The following is an 18311-nucleotide window of genomic DNA, read 5'->3' as shown; positions in this document are numbered from 1 at the left end:
TAAACCTAACTAATCTAAGGACATCACACACATCCATGCCCGAGGCAGGATTCGAACCTGCGACCGTAGCGGTCACGCGGTTCCAGACTGCAGCGCCTAGAGCCGCACGGCCACACCGGCCGACGGTCATTACGAGTAGTTAGTACTGAAGGGCGAAAAGTGAGGTTCAAGAACTGTGTTTTTCGTGTTAATTTGTCCGTTTTAAAGGGCTAAAAGCATATAAAGGCGTGCAGTGTAGACGCAGGCAGCAGATCAGCTGCTTTCTATTCCTATTCTAAACTACGAATGTACAGTTAAATTTTAAAATTTGTGGTAAGGTCATATGGGACCATACTGCTGAGGTCATCGGTCCCTAAGCCTACACACTACTTAATCCAACTTAAACTAACTTACGTCATGGACAACATACACACCCATGCCCGAGGGAGGATTCGAACCTCTGACGGGCGGAGCCGCACGAACCGTGACAAGGCGCCATAGACCACTCGGCTACCCCGCGTCGCTATGTACTGTTAAGTTTTTAGTTTTCTTCTTATATTATGTCGAAAATTTGTTGTGGTTCCTCTCGTTTTTCATCTTTTAAAGCAAATGGAGCATACTACTTCATTGATACCGTACTTCGTAAAATAGTTGCAGACTAGGGATGGTGCCAGTCTGTAATACAACTGATGTCCGACGACGACAGCGAGAAACTACCATATAGACGAGATTAGACAAGTGTTCCACACTGCATGTACACGCAGACGGTCCAATAGGCCACGCGACTTGGTAACAGTTACAAAATTGTCTGGGCAATGCTGTGCTACTTCTTATGCCATGTTTTTGTTGTTCGTTTGTCGGCATTGTTATGAAAATAGCTGTGGTCTCTTTTCCCTATAATCTACAATAACGCAATATTTCAAAGCAACGCAAATTTTACGAATAAAATTAGTGGTTCTTTAAGAAAGTTCATTTAAAAACAAAAATTTTAGCACTGCCGCTATGGCTAATTAATATTTCGGGATTTTTACCCTGGTCTTTGCAAAAAATAAAAACTGTTATAGCCGAGACTAAGAAATATCGAAAAATACCGCTTATTTAGAACTAAAATACTGGTACCAGTTTGAACTGGTCGGGTTTTCCCATCTCTACATTATAGGATCGACATCTGCACCCTTACAGGTGAAATCCTAAGATGGGACACAGAGTATTCCTGTCGAATGACATCCTAATTGTTCACAAGCCAACTGTTCCCTACCCATTGGCGGATTACCTTCAAAGGAGAAATACGGAACCTGGTCTGCTACTATATACCGGGCACCCCTGATGCCCCTGACGATGGACTACTGGTGACTAAATTTTCTTCGACATCCACTATTGCAATCGTCCGCCTTCGGACAGAATGGCACCGCACTGGCTTGTGTTAACGACCTCCGCTACGTAAGGAGCTGGAGCAGTTACGCAATAGGGTTTGGCGTCAGGTGGGCAGTGCGCGTCAGTGACCGAGGGGAGAGCCGGGGGGTGGGGTGGGGGGTGAGTGGGGGCTCCCCCGGAGCGAGCCACCCCCGCGCCAGCGCCCGGTCCGCACGCCGGTAACCCAGTTCCGCCCCCGCCGCACGCGCGACCATTAGCGAGGTCAAGGCCTGGCCTGGCAGATATCGAGCGGCTCCGGCCGGCGCTCCGCCCCGGGTGCAGCTCGCGGCCGCGGCCGGGCATCGCGCCAGTCGCGGGACTCCGGCGCGTGCAGCTTCCGGCCTCCGGGATCCCTCATAAAGCCCCTCAGACTTGTCAGGCCGACTGCCGCCGGAGCGACGTGCGCACGTGCTCAGCTGTTCTCCGGACAGATGTAGTCCGCCTTCGGACGGCATACGGCAGCAGGAAGTGTATTGCCACTGGGAGACCGTTTCGCCCCTGTATGTGAAGTGAGTTAACGGATGCGGCAAGCGTATGTGACTGGAGGAACGATTGTTTTACAGTTGTGAACTCTCGCCAATCTGAAACGTCAGCAAACCCAAGCGAAGTGTGTGTCTGAGGTTCAGAGTAGCAACTTACAGTGCTATGATTGCAACTCCATCTAGTCATTCCACTGTAAGTTTTGTTCATATTAACATCACCGTATTACCGGGTGATCAAAAAGTCAGTACAAATTTGAAAACGTAATAAACCACAGAATAATGTAGACAGAGAGGTAAAAATTGACACATATGCTTGGAATGACATGCGGTTTCATTAGAACCACTCCATATTGCTAGACGCGTGAAAGATCTCTTGCGCGCGTCGTTTGGTGATGATCGTGTGCTCAGCCGCCACTTTCCTCATGTTTGGCCTCCCAGGTCCCCAGACCTCAGTCCGTGCGATTATTGGCTTTGGGGTTACCTGAAGTCGCAAGTGTATCGTGATCGACCAACATCTCTAGGGATGCTGAAAGACAACATCCGACGCCAATGCCTAACCATAACTCCGGACATGCTTTACAGTGCTGTTCACAACATTATTCCTCGACTACAGCTATTGTTGAGGAATGGTGATGGACATATTGAGCATTTCCTGTAAAGAACATCATCTTTGCTTTTCTTACTTTTTTATGCTAATTATTGCTATTCTGATCAGATGAAGCCATCTGTCGGACAGTTTTTGAACTTTTGTATTTTTCTGGTTCTAATAAAACCCCATGTCATTCCAAGCATGAGTGTCAATTTGTACCTCTCTATCTATATTATTCCGTGATTTATTCAGTTTTCAAATTTATACTGACTTTTTGGTCACCCGGTACTTACTGCTGATATTTCGTCGAACTTCATCGTTTTCCTAACGATTTTTGAGTAATTGCCAAAGTTATATTTAACACTAGCGTAAAGTGGTATGTATTCGACCGTCAAAAATATTTGTTGTGCAAATATGTTGCACCTACATTGCTTATTTAAGACACGTGTGTTTTATGCAAATTATGTAACTTTACATTTGTTGCTGTATTTTCATCAGGTTGTCTGAAGATGGGCAGCGAACGAAATGCCTAATGACGAATAAAATAAATGGGTGTAAAAATTTAGTACCTGTTTCTCCACGATCATCCAGCTTTTTTTAAATTCCTTATAATTTTCGTGACGCCAATGGCCTTGGCGCAGTGGCAACACCGGTTCCCGTCAGATCATCGAAGTTAAGCGCTGTCGGGCCGGGCTAGCACTTGGATGGGTGACCATCCGGTCTACCGAGCGCTGTTGGCAAGCGGGGTGCACTCAGCCCTTGTGAGGCAAACTGAGGAGCTACTTGATTGAGAAGTAGCGGCTCCGGTCTCGGATACTGACGTACGGCCGGGAGCGCGGTGTGGTGGCCAAATGCCCCTCCATATCCGCATCCAGTGACGCCTGTCGTTGAGGATGACATGGCGGCCGGTCGGTATCCTTCATGGCTTGTGCGGGAAGACTTTAGTTTTTTTTGTAATTGTTGTGATAATAATGGTCGCACACCTCTGCCAAGACTTTCAGTCAAATTTAAGATGCTGAGAGTAGCATCAGAACCAGTATTAAGTTACTTCCCACAGAACGAACGAGAATAAAATATGTAAGGCGCAAAAACATCTAGAGAATATGGACGACAATGAATAAATATTTCGTATAAAAAATTTCTTTATTCAATACATATGTAATATTTCTCAAGATTGGCGGCCGAACCGGGATGGGGCCTCCGGGCCAACGATGCCATACACTCATTTAATTTCATTTCTACAGACTTGCAGCCAAATATGATTACTTCAGTGCGGATTCACATCAGGTTTCGTTTCCCCTCGCAGGAACGCAGGTCAACTCGTGAGCGAGGGGTACTTGCATAGGGACGCCCCATTGGCATGCGAGGAGATGGAAATGTGGGCTATCAGGAAAGCGTGTCCAGAGGGCCGAGGCGGTTAAGGCAAGTGCTCTAAAGAAGCGGAGCATCTGGGTTTGAATCCTGGCCCGTCACAAATTTTCAAACTCACGTCAATGATTAATTTCAATGTCCTAACGGGGCCGCTCAAGCAAAAATTTCCCTGAATACTGACAAAAATTTTCATATTGCTCTTCTGAACTACAATTTTGTCTACGTTACATTTCCTGCACGCAAAATAATAACAAAGGACGAAAATTTATTTCACTTGTCAAAATTAAATCTGAATTGAAAAAAAGCAACATTAACCAGTACGAATCTCCAAGTTTGCCGAAATAACGGCAGTCGGCGTCGGCACTTGTCAATCGATGCGATTGTATTCCACAAGCAACAGATTAAGTATTTGACAGAGAACAACTGACACACGCGAATCCTACGATCCTCTTGCTAGTGCAATCGCAGATGCTCCATGGACAAGTCCCCCCTTCACGAATTTTTTCATCCTGATGCTGAAGCTACACAGGGTGATTCGGCTGTCCCTACCCATGGATTTTACGCAATCTGCTACGACTTCAAATACGACGTGCAATATTCTCATATTCTCTCGTTCACTATGCGCGAACTATTAGTAGTATAGAAAAAATGAACAGGACATTTTTGTTGGAAATTTAATGTTGTTAAATTTTGTACTGGGATACGTTTTTGTTAGAGGCCATAGTTTTGAATTATTAAAAAAAAGTACAAAAGTTACCTTCAAACGCCTTTTTCTTGAATAACTCGAAAACCGTGGCCTCCAGTGAAAACGTATCCGAGTAGCAAATATAACTACATTAAATTTCCTACAAAAAAGTACTGTTCATCTTTCCTGTAGGACTAATAGTTTGAGCGCAGCGAGCGAGAGAAAATGAAAATTCCGCGGATAGTTTTTTAAGGCGTTGCAACTTGCACAAAATCTATCAGGAGTGGCAGCTAAATCACCTTGTATTTGGGGAGTGGACATCTACATCTACATCCATACTCAGCAAGCCACCTGACGGTGTGTGGCGGAGGGTACTTTGAGTACCTGTATCGTTTCTCCCTTCTATTCCAGTCTCACATTGTTCGTGGAAAGAAAGATTGTCGGTAGGCCTCTGTGTGGGCTCTAATCTCTCTGATTTTATCCTCTTGGTCTCTTCGCGAGATATACGTAGGAGGGAGCAATATACTGCTTGAATCCTCGGTGAAGGTATGTTCTCGAAACTTCAACAAAAGCCCATACCGAGCTACAAAGCGTCTCTCTTGCAGAGTCTTCCACTGGAATTTATCTATCATCTCCGTAACGCTTTCGCGATTACTAAATGATCCTGTAACGGAGCGCGCTGCTCTCCGTTGGATCTTCTCTATCTCTTCTATCAACCCTATCTAGTACGGATCCCACACCGGTGAGCAGTATTCAAGCAGTGGGCGAACAAGTGTACTGTAACCTACTTCCTTTGTTTCCGGACTGCATTTCCTTAGGATTCTACCAATGAATCTCAGTCTGGCATCTGCTTTATCGGCGATGAATTTTATATGGTCATTCCATTTTAAATCACTCCTAATGCGTACTCCCATATAATTTATGGAATTAACTGCTTCCAGTTGCTGACCTGCTATATTGTAGCTTAGTGATAACATACTGATATAAATATTGATAGGGCTGGAAAGGCAGAAATAGGAAAAGAAGGGAAGAAGGATGCGAGACCTAATCAAAAGGCATAAGAGTGAAATGGAATACGCATACAGTGTGGGTATCAGGAAAGCAACGGAGCTCTACGAAAAGTCAACACTGCATTTTATCTGTGGGAACAACGGAGAAGATTTCGAGGAGCAAGCAATTTCTCAGGTTGAGAATGGAGTGACTACTTTTACATTAAAGACTTGCTAGGTGAAACACTGGAGATTACAGAATTCTACGGAACTGACTTATCAAACAGAGCACCGATAGTGAGGAAAGACACAAAGATGCTCAGATGTATTGGGACGGCCACTTTTATAGATAACCGTTAACGTCTGACGTACAAATGCTGTCTCCACAGACAGGCGTACAGCAAAGACGCTGTTTAGCGGTACAGTAATCCATCATTCTTCAGGTTGCAACCAGAAAACAATACTTTTTCAGATATTTCATCTACTTTGGACGGAAGTCCACAACACAAGATGACAACAATTAATGACATTATTTTCATACAGTACACAGCAATACGATATTGTCGGATATCAATGTAACCAAACAGACGAAAACACAATTGCGATATAAGTATAAAAATGATTTATTACGTTTCGGGTCTGGGCCAAAGTTGGTTGTATAGTGGTCTCATTGTGAACCATTGTCTTAAAAGTTGCAGCGCATCCCTTGGAGACAGGAAAACAAAAGTGATACAAAATGCTTCTTGATGTTAGAATATTTATGCCAATGATTGCGTATTGGAGAAACAAACAATGAAACAAAAATAGTACTGCTTGTTAACACAAAATAGCCAGTGGCAAGAAACCAGTGACACTTCGCATAACACTGAGTCTAGCAAAGAGATTCTTATTGCATGGAGTCCAAGCACTGAAATGAAATTACATACTATTTCACTGTAACGACCGTATAGTACTTCTGTTAATAAGATGTCAGGTGAGTGCTCTCACTTACCAATCGTCAAGTTGTCAAGGGAGCTTAAGTAAAGTGAAAGAAATGACAGTTTTGGTGGCACCTTTTGATTTTGTCCAGGTATGTATACATCTTCAAGTTATTTAATTTCCATTCAATTTGTCTTGTTATTACTTTCGCAGTGTTATGTTTCAGTTTATCAAAATACGAATACATTTCAGCTTGTTATTGGTTATCGCAGTAACACTCTCATTGTAGCTCCTAAACTGAGACAAGTCACTTTATTTAGACATTGTAGCGCTTATCGACGATACACGAACTTGAATACTTCCTTATAAGTTGAATTCAAAACAATCTAAGATTCTTACGCTGTTGTTTTAGGCAGAACATTTGAGAGGTGGCATGAGCCCCCTCTCATATTTCTATCTTACGATTCTCCTCTCTAATTGCATGCAGTGAAAAGTCGCTATTCCTTCACACGCGGACTTCCCACGCAGCGTCTCTCGTCACCCAGGTGGTCCGGTGACAGGCGGGCTCCGCTGATCTCGAGAGGGTTAAGCCGACGGTTGTGAGGGAGTCGAGTGAATGCTTTCCAGACGCCGACATTGTCAAAAGACACGCCCGGCGGGGCCTGAAGTAGCGGCTGGGCTAGAGGTTCCGTTACTTCGCAGAAACTTAGCGAAAACACTTTCTGGCGGGCTACCAGCGAGGCGTGGGAATGACTTGTGTACCCAGGCAGTTGTGGCGGGAAAATTCCCGCGCTTTCTGCAAAATAGTAACTGTGATTGGCTTGCTCAGGGCATAGCTCCGTGACGTAGCAAAATCAGCGCAGAAATTGGCGCCAAGAATCTCCATTGGTGGAACGGTAGTGCTCCGGTAATGGAGTGGAATTTTCCGCCGGTTTTCGAGTTGCTGATTGGAACGTTTAACCACGGCCACTGTCGTGGGGGCGGGAATGTTCTGTGTTCGGCCTGTACGGGTGCTCAGGGGTAGTCGGCTCTCGCTTTTCGGTCGAGGACGTCGAAGCAACCAGCCATCGCCTCCGGTACGCCAGATCGTGTTCTGGCAGTTAAGAAGACAGTTTGGTAATGTATGTCCGCAGCACCGGCAGATAGGGATTTTCCTAGGTGATAATCAGAGCTCAGCAGAGCGCGCCTGTTCGTCTTTTTCTAACTTTGTTCTGTCTTGAGTAGCAGCAATTAATGTTGGGTTAGCTGTGTGTCTCTCTTAAGATTTGAGTGGCAAGGAATTGGCTCCACATACCACTTCGTCTTAAACCTCACAATCTAGTTTAGGGACAACTTCACCTTCACAGTGTTTGTATGAGTATCCAATTTGAGCCAATTTGTTGTATTGTAAATGTTTCATGTGTTTTTGTTTATTATTTTGTGTTTAGTCTTAATAAATCATATTGTTATTTTGGACAGAACTTTCATTCTGTTAATCGGTAGAGCAACCCATCATTTCTCACTAAGTTAATGAAACCTTCCTTTATTTAACTTATTTATCAAAATAAATTATTGCAGGTGCCAAACTCTTTTCTACTCCACTTGCAGGGTTGATTACAGTCAGTTCGCGTATATTTTTTAATCCATGTGCAACAGCAAAAGTCGGAGTTAGAATAGGGGGGCTTAGAGCATCATTTACATATGTAGATTCTAGAAGAATTTAGTGTTAAATACACTGCTTGCCCCGGCACCTCGCACATTTTATATTTATATGGTTATTTCAAACTGAAATCAATTAACTATACACACGTACTTAACTTCGTAAGTAAAATTCAGGCCACCAAAGCACGTTTTTAAAGTATTCGTCACATAGTCACCTGATATATAAAAACTGTGGATTAGGACACTGCACATATAAAATCGAGACAGTGATGCAAGACGTTTTAGGAATAAGTAGTAGACTTACATTATTTAAGTGTAAATACTTAACAGCAATTGATAGTATCAATCACTAACAAAGACCAAGAAGCGCGCACAAAGAAACATTCACAAGAACAAATTTTTCACTGTTAAAAGCTCAGGACGAAAACGGAAGGTGTCATCGAGAGTTTCGGAATTGCCTAACACAGATCGAAAATTTCAAACTTTTGGATTTTGGACCCATCAGAAGATCTTAAGAATAGTTTAGCACAACTGCTTAAGAGTGTGGAGTGCTTTTTTAAACTGCTACACTTCAAAAACAGGGAATTTTTTGTGTGAAGAATAGTGGCGAGGGCTGCATTGAGACGTACGAGGATAATAAATCGTTTACATGCATAATAAAATTCTAATCAGAATTCATTGACCTTAGCTTTAGGCTTATTTGAATTTCCACACACAAACCATAATGCTAATAATTCCTCTGACATTTTTTAACAAAGCCATTCTCTCACCAAAAAAACACGTGCTGTTGGCGTGGTAATTATACTCCAGAATAAAAGTCAATGCCTTCGTTAATGGGGGTAATGAAGCTGCCATAACAAAATATATGGCTCAATTACTGACTGATGTTAACGGTGGTTGATGTATATCTTCATCAGCATTGGATGTTGCCAAGGGAGTACAGTAACAAATCACGGCTCGCAGTTTAAAAGTGAGTACGGCCAAGTCTTGCACTCTACCTCGTTTCATATGGCGCGTAACCACCCATGCACGGCAGCGACAGGTAATATCCTCCACATAGCACCTTCTTTGGATTAAATTCATAATTACTGGCTAATTCTATGTTCTTCTGAATTTTTCTTTTTTGGGCTGTTCAGTGCGTCTGGGCAGTAGCTCAGGATTCTGGGAACGAATTGCGTAGCTGCATCGAATTGCGTACCACGTTTTACAATACACGAAACTAAACAATTCACTTCTATTAACAGATCTTAATAAAAGCGGGATTAACCGTCTAGCACGGAACAGTAATGAAATTTAATGTTTAATGAACTGCCTACTCCTAATTCACAGATTCTTCTAGTCTGTGAGTTCAAAACAATAATACTATATAGATCCCCCACAGAAAAATTACACAACTTTTCATGTTCTTTCCCAAATCAAACTGACTAGAATGTTGTCAGTATGTCACTGTGGAGCCCTGTAATAATTAAATAAAACAATAATAACTACTCTTTGAAGAGTGATATTAGTGATTCATAAAATCTTTTAATCTGGTTGTTTTTTAACGATTCTCCCGTCTAATCAGTGGAAATGTTTGCTGTCCCCCCCCCCTCCCCCCCGAGAAGTATTAACATAGCACAATCACACTTTTTTTCTACTCTAATATACTCGTCGGTATCTTTCTTAGATCAAACTAGTTTAAAATGTATGGAAGAGACGTGATTTATTTTATGTGACATTCGACCAACAAAAGACAATTATGAAGATGTCAGGTGATACGGAATTGTAGAGCAGATAGTACGCTACAGCTGCTTTCCGTTTTAACATATGTGCTGGAAATGTAGGCAACTGTCTGATAGGTCCATATAGGTTCTTCCACAGAGACCGCCCTTCACTACCGATCGCCAGCGTTGGAGCAGTCTTGGCATTCCTAGATGATGTATGGGATATTAATTTTGTTTTAGTAGTTACGCGGCAACGGCCTTGCCGCAGTGGATACACTGGTTCCCGTCAGATCACCGAAGTTAGGCGCTGTCGGACGTGGCCGACAACTGGATGGGTGATCATCCGGGCCGCCATGTGCTGTTGCCATTTTTCGGGGTGCACTCAGCCTTATGGTGCCAACTGAGGAACTACTCGACCGAATAGTGGCGGCTCCGGTCAAAGAATACCGTCATAACGACCGGGAAAGCGGTGTGCTGACCACACGGCCCTCTTATCCGCATCCTCAGCTGAGCATGACAGGGCGGTCGGATGGTCCCGATGGGCAACTTGTGGCCTAAAGACGGAGTGCTTTAGTAGTTACGCAGAAACACATTTTGTAGAAACTTCATTTGTTGTCACACCTACAACACTCAAACACATGGGCATTCAAATTTAAAAATTAAAAGCATTTACAGGATATATACTTTCTGAGCTTTAGTATTCGTAAAACCCCTGAAAATGCCACTAATTTCAACTGAACTTAAAGGAAGGCCCAATTAAACTTGAAAATCGAAAGTGTTTACATGTCTCTCATATCAAATGAATCTGTTAATCATGTTTATTTGCAAAATAAATTTATAATAGAGCAGTTTCGAGTAAACATCAATAATCAGCTTCGTGATGGATCGTGCGACAGTGAATAGTCTGGGGATTCAATTATGGCACACTCTGGAAAGAACCGCATCTCTTTTGATATGAGACAGCACCAAAGCACCTCAGCCATAGGAAGCGGCATATTTTACTGTAAACAGAATCACAACCAAACAAATCTAAGTAACATGTCAATTACTAAAGCCTTAGTGTTTCCGATCACGCTCTGAAACGTAATGCTAATCTGCTGTATTACTAGAGTTAAGACAATCAGGCCTACAAATTTACGAGAATTCAGCAATGCGCGTAACGTCTGTACTGCAGATTCCAAGAGGAGAAGAAGGGCAACTGCTCGTCTCCCCTACCTTCTCCTCACCATCATTGCAGACGACTGTGGTCAACATAAGGAATCTACGATGGTGTAATATGTTGCAGGTCAGGTTGACACGCTCCCACAGACTAATATATTAATAGGTATGAGAGGCTGTGTAGCATAACCAAATGAAACCATGTTACCAAGACACGTATAAAGCTGACGTATCTCCCTCACCTGCTGTTAATAAGCAGCCTCTCTTTCACCAGCAGCATCAAACTCACGCATAATATGGACTATTTCGTATGCTGTCACTTCAGACTATCACATGGCTAGCATCATAAGAATATATCGACATTATGAGATCCCTCGCGTTTGTCTTACGTCAGCACACTTAACATTAAATTCAAACCGCCATTTAAAACAGTGTAAAGTGTACATTTAGTCTGCAGAAAGTTTAAAAATATAGCTTAGATAGCAACAGCATTTAGGAGCCTGTGTACACCTGTTATGAGATCGAAGTCGACAACTTTCAGTACTGAATCTGTTAAATTGTGTTTTGAACAGCACTCGAAAAGATTCTCTATGACTGAGAGCGAGTGCTTCGAAGTCTGATGGGAAGTAAGACTGTGGAGCGGCTATATTACATGACATCCTACACACAGATATGCTGCCGGATAATGGCAGCTTATGTCTTCACCCACAGGCTATTCTGATATCTGGAAAGTGATTGATGTCAAACATCTGTAAACATGTATGTAATTTAGTTGGTATCGAACAGATACGATCTTCGTCATGGTCATCATACGCATGAACCAATTAATGGAATAGGAATAGGACGTTTGTGCAACTTCAATAAATATCAGATCCAAAAAATTCACATTCAATACTTCGACTTTGTTTTCTTCAGCAAACGATGACATAAAGTAATAACAAGTGCGCCTGAAACGTTTCGCTTCACATAAAGAGCCGTGGCGGCCAATGTAGCCTAGTTTTAATTGAAAATAAGTGTTTCTTTATAATAGCAATATGAGAATGTGTCGCTCTGAAGTTATGAGAGCAGAAAATCAACAAAGCTCATCAAATAGTAGCAACAGACTGTGGGTTTTGGTTTGGACACTAATCCGTTATTAGTGGCAAAAATGAAAACGATGACATCGGTTGTTCCGAACAGGACGCACTGAAAGGAACGGCAGTCCGCTCAAGTCCTCAATTTACGAGGCGTTTTGCCTTAGAGCTACGGGCCGGCCGCGGTGGTCTCGCGGTTCTAGGCGCGCAGTCCGGAACCGTGCGACTGCTACGGTCGCAGGTTCGAATCCTGCCTCGGGCATGGATGTGTGTGATGTCCTTAGGTTAGTTAGATTTAAGTAGTTCTAAGTTCTAGGGGACTAATGACCACAGCAGTTGAGTCCCATAGTGCTCAGAGCCATTTTTAGAGCTACGGTTATCATGCTTACTATAAAAATGTTTTCGGATCCCGCTAATGAAGGTTCCTCTTATTCCATCGCTGTTAAGTCACACAGCGGAGTACACGACAGAACATTATATAAAAATACATCACACACTGCTCAGTGGCAAGTCACTCTAAGGAAAAAAAGCACGTACCACGGATCAGAATGGTACGGAAATCGGCAGATGTGACGCACAGGTACAGACAAACAAATGACTACAATTTCAGAAAAAAAAATTGGATGATTCATTCAACAGAAAGAGCTTCTCAGATCCATGAACTCAGTAACGCCTTGGCTCACCATGGCATTGATGGTCAGAGTTGTTAGATGTCCTACTACGGATATCGTACCAGAATCTGTCCTTATGGCCCGTCAGATCGTTTAATTCCCGGGATAGTTGAAGCCCCGCCCATAATGCTCGAAACGTTCTCAATCGGAGAGATATCTGGCGACTTTGCTGCCCAAGGTAAGGTTCTGCAACCACTAAGACAAACAGCAGAGACTCTTGACCTGTGCGGGCAGGTATTATCTTGCTGAAATGTAAGCCCAGGATGACTTGATCTGAAGGGCGACAAGACGGAGCGTAGAATGTTGTCGACGTACCGCTGTGCTGTAAGGGTGTCGGCCGCGCGGGATTAGCCGAGCGGTCTAAGGCGCTGCAGTCTTGGACTGTGCGGCTGGTCCCGGCGGAGGTTCGAGTCCTCCCTCGGGCATGGGTGTGTGTGTTTGTCCTTAGGATAATTTAGGTTAAGTAGTGTGTGAGCTTAGGGACTGATGACCTCAGCAGTTAAGTCCCATAAGATTCCAGACACATTTGAACATTTTTTCGTAAGGGTGTCGCGGATGGCAATCAAAGGGATCCTGTTATGAAATGAACTGGAACCCTAGACCATCAGTCTTGCTTATCGGGCCGTACTGAGGGCAACAATCAGATTGGTATCCCACTGCTACATGTGGGGTCTCTAGACATATCTTCGGCCTGGAATCTCATTCACTGGAGCAGAATTGTCATTAGTGAGGAGTGCAGGGTACATGACTTTTTTGTGTGATTTTCTAACAGAACTTTTTCAGTGAATGTGTGAGTGACGTCATTTACAATCACCTTGGGGTTTTGAGGTTCGTTGTTTTTATCAATCTCATACTCTCTATACGTTCATATAGGGCTGTAATTTTACAGATCTTCTCTGTAAGTCCAAAACTAATGGTTGTTTTTGATATTTCAAGCTTCTGATATCATCATTGTACCCATTCTTAAATTTTCTGCAACTCATCCGAAGCTTCCTTCACATCTTGCATAAAAACAAGTACTTACCTGAAGTAAGGAAACTTGTCTGTAATTCTTGTTAAAATTTGTCTAGAGTTACTTCGTTTTGTGATCCCTGTGTAAGATTTGCTTCCAAATGGTTCAAATGGCTCTGAGCACTATGGGACTTAACATCTTAAGGTCATCAGCCCCTAGAACGTAGAACTACTTACACCTAACTAACCTAAGGACAGCACACACATCCGTGCTCGAGGCAGGATTCGAACCTGCGAACGTAGCGCATCTGCTTCCCAATACATGTTTATGACTGTAAGCTGTTCAGCAGCACAACGTGTTATTGTTTACTTCAATACAACTCAGTAGACTAGTCAACGTGAGTTTTCGTTTCCTGTGTCAGAGATATATCGTGAGTGTTACATGCGTTGCTTCTGAGTGCCACCCTTTCGCATAAAAAATACAGTAAAATCGTACGTCTTGTAACGCTACTATCATGGCTTACAATATGTAGAAAAATTTAGGAACTTTTAAAAGTCCTACACGGACCATAAAGCTGTGATACGAAACCAGAGCATAGAAGAATGTCAAAAACATGTGTCGAAAACAAATGTAACTAACTACATTCAGCTACGATAGAAGAGCATTTAAACCATTACACAAACTGTTTTTCCTATTTTCTTTCTCATTCATAATTTTTTTTTAATCAATGATTTTATGCACAACAATGTCGTGTTTTGTTTTCTACTTCGCAGTCGGCTTTCACAGAAAACATGAAAGTTGTATTTAGGGGCCGGCCGAAGTAGCCGTGCGGTTAAAGGCGCTGCAGTCTGGAACCGCAAGACCACTACGGTCGCAGGTTCGAATCCTGCCTCGGGCATGGATGTTTGTGATGTCCTTAGGTTAGTTAGGTTTAACTAGTTCTAAGTTCTAGGGGACTAATGACCTCAGCAGTTGAGTCCCATTGTGCTCAGAGCCATTTTTGTATTTAGGGCTTATAGGTCTTTAATTAGAAAACTACTACAGAATCTGAATTTGGCAGTGAGAATAACGTCAGAGGGAGGGTGACGAGGAGATGGACACAGAGAGGGGGAGGAGATGATGAAGAGAGAGGGGGAGGAAGAAAGAGGAGATCGACAAAGAGACGGGGAGAAGGAGACTGACAGAGAAAGGGGGGGGGGGGGGAGAGAAGATTAGGGTATATATCCAATTCCCATACATATTTAACAACTTCAAATCTTTGCCGGATTCGCTGGAGTATTACATGTACATAAATGAGGCTCAAAGACACTTTTTCAACGGAAGTGGAAAAACAAAAAATTAAAACCATAATCCCGATATCCTACGTTCAGAAAAACGAAACGTGCATAAAAATGATTACACTGGCAGTAGCACGGTCGCGTTCGAATATAAATTGCGGAATTACACGCCCTAACTCTCATAAACCGAAAGCCAATCCATACCGACCACTTGAACACCTGTACTACGCACCGGTTACCTTCCATAAGTTATAATAATTAGCAGAAGTGTACACTGTATTAATGTCTGATTATAATTAAATACGATTTCAAAATGTTGTCATACTGTTTCCAGTTGCCTTATATTAGTGGCCGAACATATTTTTGCTATTCGTGCTGATTAATAAATCAATTTTTTTTAAAAAAAATACCTTTTGGAATAACATACATTATTTATTAGTTCTTCAGTTTTAAAGATAAAAAATATACCAATTAACGATCTACCATGTTGGAAACCCGAGAGTTTTTCATCACGAAAATCAGTGCTTCTCGCTTAATTCAATAATATGCTGCCGTTATATTCAGTGCACTCATACAGCGTGCGAATCCGAAACATTATTTTGTGCCACAGACCCTGCGTTCATTGATAAATTCATTTATATATCTCGATACACGTGAAATAACAAAGAGCCACGAATGTCATAATAAACGCAACAACATTATTGCAACAAAATGAGATGCACTTACAAAGTTTACACTGGACTCGCATTCGGGAGGACGACGGTTCAATCCCGTCTCCGGCCATCCTGATTTAGGTTTTCCGTGATTTCCCTAAATCGTTTCAGGCAAATGCCGGGATGGTTCCTTTGAAAGGGCACGGCCGATTTCCTTCCCAATCCTTCCCTAACCCGAGCTTGCGCTCCGTCTCTAATGACCTCGTTGTCGACGGGACGTTAAACACTACCCACCACCACCACTTACAAAGTTTAAAGTGCATCTCCATTGTATATTTTCATGTTTTAGCGATAAGAGCTATTTCCTCGTTGCCTTCACACTAGACAGAACGAGTACACATCGACAGTATACTGAATTCACTTTTTTTGGAACCAATCTAATTCATGTTCCTTGACAGTCGGTGACCATAATGGCAGTGATACAGAGAATGACACAAAAAGGTCGCCGAGCGGTCTAGGGCGCTGCAGTCATGGACTGTGCGGCTGGTGCCGGCGGAGGTTCGAGTCCTCCCTCGGGCATGGGTGTGTGTGTTTGTCCTTAGGATAATTTAGGTTAACTAGTGTGTAAGCTTAGGGACTGATGACCTTAGCAGTTAAGTCCCATAAGATTTCACACACATTTGAACATTTTGAACAAAAAAGGTCAAAATTCTAAACGTCTTTTTCCAAAACTGTTTCATAGAGCAATATCACACCGTAATCCCTCCTTTAAATCGTCGCACGAACAATAAAATTACAGATATCGAAATAAGTGACCAACAGATACAAAAGCAACTGAAATCTCTCAACAGAGGAAAGGCAATTGGACCTGGCGGGATATCAACACTATTGCGATACAACTTGTCCCTCTTCTAGCTGCAGTATACCGTAGGTCTTTTGAGTAGCGAAGTGATCCTTAAGATTAGAAAAAAAGCACAGGTCATTCCAGTTTTCACGAAGAATCTTCTAAGAGACGCACAAACTATAGACATATATATACCTCTGACGTCGCTTTGGTCAGTTGCAGAGTTTTGGAACATGTTTTATGCTCGCGTTTATGACATTTCTGGAGGGCGAAAATCTCCTCTGTAGGGAAAAACGTCGGTTCCGTAAACAATGATCGTCTGAAAGCCAGTTAGGTCCGTTCGTCCACGAGACCCAGAAAGTAGGTAGATGCCGTGTTCCTTGACTTCCGGAAGGCATTCGATACCGTCCCGCACTGCCACCTAACGAACAAAATATGGGCGTACGCAAAATCAGACCAACTGTCTGACTGAAGAGTTTATAGCAAACAACACAAAACGTCGTTCTCAATGCAGAGAAGTTTTCAGACATAGAAGTAACTTCGCACGTCATTACTTTTAACAACACATATACAGGGTGAGTCACCTAAAACTTGTGCCGCAAATATTGCGCAAATGGAAAGTGCTACTGATGTTGTGTTCGCAGAATGGACTGGTATTCAGTGGCTCATGTTGTTAGAGAATAAACAGATTGTAATAATACTTCGAAAGAATATTTTTTGCGCAAGTGTACACTTTTTAAACGAAACAATGCTTACATTACAAAACTAAAAGTAGAGTAAATTAGAATATCAGTAGTGTTTGTTGCATGATTCTAGCGCGAGTCGTTTACGAGATATTGCATTTTGAAAAGTTCCACAACCGACCCTTGTACAATACCTGTGGTAGCACACACTAAAGAAAAGTGCATACACTAGTTAGTACACTAGATACGCGGATTCTGACCAGTAACAAGACAAACGCGCTGCCAGTCTGGTATATTACGACTTCTGCACACGTGCTAGTATTTCAGTGGAGATTCCCGGGCAGGCTGCAGTAAAACGTCGTTGCGTATCACCGGTATAGTTTCCAGCTTTCCCCACAGGAAAAAAAGTCTACATGCGTCAAATCCGGGGAACGGGCCGGCCAAGGTACAGGAACTGCGTCCAGTCTAACGATATGGAAACAATTCATGAAGATATGCTGTAGTACTTCGTGCACTATGGGTTGGCCACCCATCATATTGTTACCACAGGTTCCTTTAAGTACGAACGTTTTCGGTTAGGCATTATCTTAAGTATTATTGGTATCAAATGAAACGACACGTCTACTGTTACAAGTCAGTGTTTATTTATATCCACAGCGCGTTTGGAAGGTTTAAACTTCCATCATCTGGTGTTTTTACATGTTTTAATGGGACATATTTATGTACTTTGTAACGACTTCGGAGTAACTTACAGCACTGTCTTCAGTGGTCACAGGCTCCTTTCACCATCGTAATATGTTGTTGTTGTTGTGGTCTTCAGTCCTGAGACTGGTTTGATGCAGCTCTCCATGCTACTCTATCCTGTGCAAGCTTCTTCATCTCCCAGTACCTACTGCAACCTACATCCTTCTGAATCTGCTTAGTGTATTGATCTCTTGGTCTCCCTCTACGATTTTTACCCTCCACGCTGCCCTCCAATGCTAAATTTGTGATCCCTTGATGCCTCAAAACATGTCCTACCAACCGATCCCTTCTTCTAGTCAAGTTGTGCCACAACTCTTCTCCCCAATCCTATTCAATACCTCCTCATTAGTTACGTGATCTACCCACCTTATCTTCAGCATTCTTCTGTAGCACCACATTTCGAAAGCTTCTATTCTTTTCTTGTCCAAACTGGTTATCGTCCATGTTTCACTTCCATACATGGCTACACTCCATACAAATACTTTC

At 42.7% G+C, this 18311-nt stretch overlaps 1 protein-coding gene and 1 pseudogene across 1 annotated transcript in view; one reads left to right on the top strand and one right to left on the bottom strand.

The window, feature by feature from the left end:
• Positions 1 to 18311, bottom strand: part of LOC126251652 (calmodulin-binding transcription activator 1) — a 1922036-nt gene that overhangs the window by 1024564 nt on the left and 879161 nt on the right. The window lies entirely within an intron of this gene.
• LOC126253880 (5S ribosomal RNA) lies at positions 3086 to 3203 on the top strand (annotated as a pseudogene).

This window comes from Schistocerca nitens, chromosome 4 (assembly GCF_023898315.1).
Source record: "Schistocerca nitens isolate TAMUIC-IGC-003100 chromosome 4, iqSchNite1.1, whole genome shotgun sequence".
Taxonomy (NCBI): Eukaryota; Metazoa; Arthropoda; class Insecta; order Orthoptera; family Acrididae; genus Schistocerca; species Schistocerca nitens.
This window is presented reverse-complemented; position numbering and strand designations above follow the sequence as displayed.